This window comes from Cebus imitator, unplaced genomic scaffold (genome assembly GCF_001604975.1).
Source record: "Cebus imitator isolate Cc_AM_T3 unplaced genomic scaffold, Cebus_imitator-1.0 Scaffold536, whole genome shotgun sequence".
NCBI classification, from domain to species: domain Eukaryota; kingdom Metazoa; phylum Chordata; class Mammalia; order Primates; family Cebidae; genus Cebus; species Cebus imitator.
The window spans coordinates 178,121-185,404 of record NW_016107851.1 but is presented as its reverse complement, the minus strand read 5'-3'; the positions used below and the strand labels follow the sequence as shown (position 1 = coordinate 185,404).

At 43.4% G+C, this 7,284-nt stretch overlaps 1 pseudogene; it reads right to left on the bottom strand.

Moving 5' to 3' along the window:
- Window positions 1-1,303: 1,303 nt before the first annotated feature.
- Window positions 1,304-7,284, bottom strand: part of LOC119468935 — a 26,649-nt pseudogene continuing 20,668 nt past the window's right edge.

Here is a 7,284-nt window from a genome sequence, read left to right as displayed (position 1 = left end):
CCCAGTTCTTTGAAAATACAGATAAACCTGTAGTTGGCAATCGAGAAAACAGGAGAGAAAACATGTTTTCTTAAATAATTAGAAATAAGCCAAGAGTGGCCAGGCACGGTGGCTCATGCCTGTCATCCCAGTACTTTGGCAGGCCAAGGCGGGCAGATTACTTGATGTCAGGAGTTGGAGACCAGCCTGGCCAATATAGTGAAACCTCGTCTCCACTAAAAATTCAAAAATTAGCTGGGCCTGGTGGTAGGTATCTGTAATCCCAGCTACTTGGGAGGCTGAGGCAGGAGAATTGCTTGAAGCTGGGTGGTGGAGGTTGCAGTGACCCAAGATCGCATTACTGCACTCCAGTGTGTCTCAAAAACAAACAAAGAAAAGTTAATGGAGGCCGGGCAGGGTGGCTCACACCTGTAATCCTAGCACTTCGGGAGGAGGCCGAGGTGGGCAGATCACAAGGTCAGGATTTCGAGACCAGCCTAGCCAGCATGGTGAAACCCCGTTTCTACTAAAAATACAAAAATTAACTGGGCATGGTGGTGGGCACCTGTAATCCTATCTACTCAGGAGGCTGAGGCAGGAGAATCGCTTAAACCCAAGAGGTGGAGGTTGCAGTGAGCCGAGATCTTGCCACTGTACTCCAGCCTGGGTACAGTGTGAGACTCTGTCTCAAAGAAAAAAAAAGGCCAAGGGAATAATGATACAACGATACAGAGAAAATTAAAACATTTATGAAACGATTTTGCAAAGCCCTATGCAATTACATTTGAAGACATTCATGACCAAAAAGCGTATCTCGGGTTAAACACAAAAAGATATTGTATGACTCAGATAAATCTGGGCAACAGAGTTTACACTGAGGGTGCCATACTTTACGGCATGATGGTGCCTGTGGGGTGAGGACAGCGTCCTGCATCCTGGGGTACTAAAAGGAAGACATTCTGGATTAGGCATCACCAGGTACAGGTTCCAGCCAGACAGAGCTTTGTGGCATTCTGATACTCATGACTATATTCCCCTTAGGAAGTCACTCTGCTTCTCTGTGAGTTTTTTATTTTTATTTTTTAGAAACGGATGTTTATTTTCCATCAACCTTATTTCCATGTTGTTGAGGAGCCCATGCAAGAACAGCTTAAGACCATTCAGTGGTTGCTCCTACCCATTCAGTGGCCTGAGTAGTGGCAGCTGCAGACCAGTCTCCCGTGGCAGGCTGATGCTCCAGTCTTCGGTAGGGAACTGCTGAATAGACACAGAGGGCACCCACATGCCCCCAGACCAGTCTGCAACCTCAGGCTAAGCAGCAGTGAACTCAGGAGCTGGGGCAGTTCATTCACCCTGAAATTCCTCCTTGGTCACAGCCTTGTCAGCAGCAGCCTGCTCTTCTTTCCCAATCTCTTCAGGATCTCTGTAGAAGCAGAGATCAGGAATGACCTTCCAAGGGTGTCCATGGGAGATGGTGCCATGCATGCTCAGAACTTCCCGAGCCAGCATCCGCCACGTCAAACCCACTGAGTGAGCTCCTTGTTGTTGCATGGGATGGCAATGTCCACATAGCGCAGAGGGGAATCTGTGTTACACAGAGCAATGGTAGATAGGTTAACATAAGATGCCTCCATGAGAGGCTGGTGGTCAGCCCTGGGGTCAGGAACCCCAAGGAGCCGTGGCTCCCGGAAGGCTGCTGGACCTGGTTGGTGAAGGTTCCAGGAGTGAAGTGGCAGCAATTGGAGTGGCTCCAGTGGAGCAGCAAACTTCAGCACGGCCCTCTGGCCAATATTCCTGGAGGATATGACACCGACATCAGCAGGGTTTTCAATGGCAACAATGGCATGAGCTGCCAGCAGAAGCTTCTCCCAGGTCCTCCTCAGATTTATGATGTAGATGCCATCACTTTTCCTTTTATCGATGTGCTGTTCCATCTGGAAGTCAAGATTGTTGCCACCTAAGTGGGTTCCTGCTGCAAGGAACTTAAGGATATCCTCCTTCATTTGCAGGACATGAAGGGCTCCTGACACTGTGAAAGTTTCCCTTTAAATTACGACAGGAATCCAGAACAACGGCATATGGACCCCTTTGTGGGTAGTGCGGAAAGGCTGTGCTTCATATCTGATGTCTATAAAATGAGGTTTGTATTCTACCATTCCAGAACAGTAAGCCTAGTTTATTACCACTTCAGCAGCTTCTTAACTAATGATGAAAAATCCAACTTGGGTGACTTCAGACCTAAGGATTGAGTAAAAAGTGTTGATTATATGGTGGCTCCATGAGCAGCCAGCCAGTGTGATGAGGGACATCTATCAGCCAAGCGAGGCCTGGAGTGAGCCCACTGGCTGTGCTGCCCATCAACTGGCCAAAACTCAGCTCCCGTCATCTGCCTGTCACGCTGAGTGGCAGAGCCTTCGACCAGAGCTTGAACATCAAACATAAACCAGGGGGCAGGAAGGTGCTCAAGGTGGGGAAAGAAACAGGGATATCCCAAAGCACCCATTAGAGAGGAACATGATTGCTGTGTGCTGAGAAATGCAACAGCGTTCGAATCCCCAGGAGGCAGTGATGCTGGCTCATTTTGTTGGATGTGGTGTGCACAGACTAGGGCCAGAGCCCTGACTCTGCTGGTCACTCCGTGTACCCTGGGCAGCTTGTGAACATTCCTGAGCAGAGCAGGGGGCACCCCTGTCAGCTATGAGGCAGCAGCGGAGCTGGGTATGCACAGTGGGTGACATTGGTTTCACCTCGTGAAGTGTCATTTTGTAATGGAGGTACCCTCAAAGCCCAAATAAAGCTTTAACTAGGTAGCAATTGGCAATTCCTGTGCTTTGAGGCTCTTCCTGAAAGCAATGAGGCCAGAACTGAGAAGGCAGCCCTGCAGAGTGTTCCTGCCACCTGGCCGGAAACTCCCCACGAACTCTGAACCTAAGGCTCTTTCAATGAACCCAGGCTACCAGCTGTGGTACTTGGCAAAAATAGGCATTTCGACCACTTCATACACCATTTGGTCTCATCTTCCCTTCTTACCAACAAACTACATGTGTGTTTTTTTCTCCTTGGCTTTCCTCACCCTAGAATATCCTAGAATGTTCTCGGTAAGAGGCCTGACTGGCTCACAGGCTGAGTTCTCACTGGGTGCATAGCAGCAGCTCCACACCCAGGCTTGTACAGACTAAAGGCAGCTGATTTTTTAAAGGTTTTTTTTTTGGGGGGGGGGTCAGAGTTTCACTCTTGTTGCCCAGGTTGGAGAGCAATGGCTCAGTGCAACCTCCACCTCCCAGATTCAAGTGATTCTCCTGCTTCAGCCTCCCAAATAGCTGGATTTACAGGCATGTGCCACCATGCCTACCTAATTCTGTATTTTTAGTAGAGACAGGGTTTCTCCATGTTGGTCAGGCTGGTCTTCACCTCCTGATCTCAGGTAATCTGCCCAACTAGGCCTCCCAAAGTGCTGGGATTATAGGCATGAACCACCATGCCAAGCCCTTTTTTTTTTTTTTTTTTTTTGAGATGGAGTCTTGCACTGTCACCAAGCTGGAGTCCAGTGGTGTGATCTTGGCTCACTGCAACCTTCACCTCCTGGGTTCAAGTGATGTGAACTACTACTCCTGCCTCAGCCTCCTGAGTAGCTGCGATTATAGGTGCAAGCCACCACACCCAGCTAATTTTTGTATTTTTGGTAGAGACGGGGTTTCACCGTGTTGGCCAGGATGGGCTCTATCTCTTGACCTTGTGATCTGCCCACCTCAGCCTCTCAAATTGCTGGGATTACAGGCGTGAGCAACCACGCCCAGCCCAAAAATAATATAAAGATCATGAAACATTTTCCCACTCCATGATCTTACCATCTTAAAGCAGCTATTTTGGTGATTTGGAGTTAATACCCAGGTTCATTGCACATGTACATATATACTGCATAATCATAACCACAGTGCATTTAATTCATGCATTCTGTTTCTCAGTTAAGTAAATACTCTTTATGTTTCTATCAGCTCTGGCTTTATGAAGTCACAGAGGATCCCGTGCCCAGAAGGGAATAAACAATGACTAGTTTAATGCTCTGCTGTCAACATTTAAAAATTCTTAATAATTTTGAACATAGTGCCCAGTGTTTTCATTTGGGTGGGATCTGAAAATGATGTAGCTGGTCCTACTTTCTATTTTTATGACTGTATGATTTCATAATTTACTTGCGGCTCAGGCACTTAAGCTGTATCATATATAGAAAATGTTACAAGAATATCTTTATGTCTATAGAATTTTGGTTTTTTAAATTATTCAACACAAATTCTAGGTGGGTTTTGTTGTTGTTATACTTTAAGCTCTGGGGTACATGGGCATATCATACAGGATTGTTACATAGGTACACACATGCCATGGTGGTTTCCTGCCTCCATCCCCCCCATCACCTACAATAGGTATTTCTCCTAATGTTCTCTCTCCCCAATCTCCCCACCCCCAGCTATCCCTTCCCTAGCCCCCCAGCCCCCAACAGACACCAGTGCCTGATGTTCCCCTCTCTATGTCATTGCTAAACACCCACTTATGAGTGAGAACGTACAGTGTTTAGTTTTCTGTTCGTCTGTCAGTTTGCTGAAAATGATGGTTTCCAGATTCCTCCATGACCCTGCAAAAAACATGAACTCATTCTCTTTTATGGCTGCATAGTATTCCACGGTATATGTGCCATATTTTCTTTATCCAATCTATCACTGATGGGCATTTGGGATGGTTCCAAGTCTTTGCTATTGTAAACAGTGCTACAATGAACATATGTGTGCATGTGTCTTTATAATAGAATGATTTATAATCCTTTGGGTATATACCCAGTAATGGGACTGCTGGGTCAAATGGTATTTCTATTTCCAGATCCTTGAGGAATCACCACACTGTCTTCCACAATGGTTGAACTAATTTACTCTCCCACCAACAGTGTAAAAGCATTTCTATTTCTCCACATCCTCTCCAGCACTTGTCTCTAGATTTTTTATATGATCACTATTCTAACTGGCATGAGAGGGCACCTCGATGTGGTTTTCGTTTGCATTTCTCTAATGATCAGTGATGATGAGCATTTTTTCATGTTTGTTAGCCACATGTCTTCTTTTAAAAAGTGTCTGTTCATAACCTCCACCGACTTTTTGATGGGTTTTTTTCTTACACATTTGTTTTAGTTCTGTGTAGATTCTGGATATTAGCCCTTTGTCTGATGGGTGGATTGCAAAAAATTTTTTCCCATTCTGTTGGTTGCCAGTTCACTATAATGATTGTTTCTTTTGATGTACAGAGTCCCTTAAGTTTAATTATGTCCCATTTGTCTATTTTGGCTTTTGTTGCCATTGCTTTTGGTGTTTCAGTCATGCAGTCCTTGCCTATGTCTATGTCCTGAATGGTATTCCCTAGGTTTTCTTCTAGGGTTTTTATGGTGTTAGGTCTTATGTTTAAATCTTTAATCCATCTGGAGTTAATTTTTGTGTAAATTTTAAGGAAGGGGTCCAGTTTCAGCTTTCTGCACATAGCTAGCCAGTTTTCCCAACTCCCATTTATTAAATAGGGAATCCTTTCCCCATTGCTTTTGTCAGGTTTGTCAAAGATCAGATGGTTGTAGATGTGTGGCATTACTTCTGAGGCCTCTGTTCTGTTCCATTGGTCTCTATTGGTTTTGGTACCAGTACCATGCTGTTTTGATTACTGTAGCCTTATAGTATTGTTTGAAGTCAGATAGCATTATGCCACCAGCTTTGTTCTTTTTGCCTAGGATTATCTTGGCTATGTAGGCTCTTTTTTGGTTCCATATAGAGTTTAAGGTTGGTTTCTCCAGTTCTGTGAAGAAGGTCAATGGTAGCTTGATGGGGATAGCACTGAATTTATAAATTACTTTTGGCGGTATGGCCATTTTCACCATGTTGATTCTTCCTAACCATGAGCATGGAATGTTTTTTCATCTTTGTGTTCTCTCTCATTTCATTGAGCAGTGGTTTGTAGTTTTCCTTGAAGAGGTCCTTCATGTCCTTTGTTAGTTTTATTTTATTCTCTTTGTAGCAATTGTGAATGGGAGTTCACTCATGATTTGGCTGTCTGTCTGTTATTGGAGTATAGGAATGTTTGTGATTTTTGCACATTGATTTTGTATCCTGAGACTTTGCTGAAGTTGCTTATTAGTTTAAGGAGATTTGGGGCTGAGATGATGGGGTCTTCTAACTATACAATCATGTCATCTGAAAATAGAGACAATTTGACTTCCTCTTTTCCTAATTGAATACATTTTATTTCCTTTTATTGCCTAATTTCTATGGCTAGAATTTCTAATACTATGTTGAATAGGAATGGTGAGAGAGGGCACCCTTGTCTAGTGCCAGTTTTCAAAGGGAATGCTTCCAGTTTTTGTCCATTCAGTAAGATATTGGCTGTGGGTTTCTCATAAGTATCTTTTATGTTGAGATACATTCCATCAATACCTAGTTTATTGAGAGTTTTTAGCATAAAGCGCTGTTGAATTTTGTTGAAGGCCTTCTCTGCATCTATGGAGATAATCATGTGGTTTTTGTCTTTGGTTCTGTTTATGTGATGGATTACATTTATAGATGTGCATATGTTGAACCAGCCTTGCATCCCCCAGGATGAAGCCAACTTGATCGTGATGGATAAGCTTTTTGATGTGCTGTTGGATTTGGTTTGCCAGTATTTTATTGAAGATTTTTGTAGGGATGCTCATCATGGATATTGGCCTGAAATTTTCTTTTTTAGCTGTGTGTCTGCCAGGTTTTGGTATCAGGATAATGTTGGTCATATAAATGTTGGATAATGTTGGTCATATAAAATGAGTTATGGAGGATTTCCTCTTTTTCTAATATTTGGAATAGTTTCAGAAAAAAATGGTATCAGCTCCTCTTTTGTACCTCTGGTAGGATTCGGCTGTGAACCTGTCTGGACCTGGACTTTTTTTTGTTGGTAGGCTATCTGCTGCCTCAATTTCAGATTTTGTTATTGGTCTGTTCAGGGATTTGATTTCTTCCTGGTTTAGTCTTGGAAGGGTGTAAGTACCAATGAATTGGTAGATTCTTCTAGGTTTCTTCTAGGTTTACTGGTTTATTTGCATAGAGGTGTCTATAGTATTCTCTGATGATAGTTTGTATTTCTGCAGAATCTGTGGTGATATCACCTTTACCAGTTTTTATTACATCTATTTGATTCTTTTCTCTTTTCTTCTTTATTAATCTGGTTAGTTGTCTATCTATTTTGTTGATCTTTTAAAAAAAAACAGCTCCTAGAATCATTGATTTTTTTTTTTGAACTAGGAGG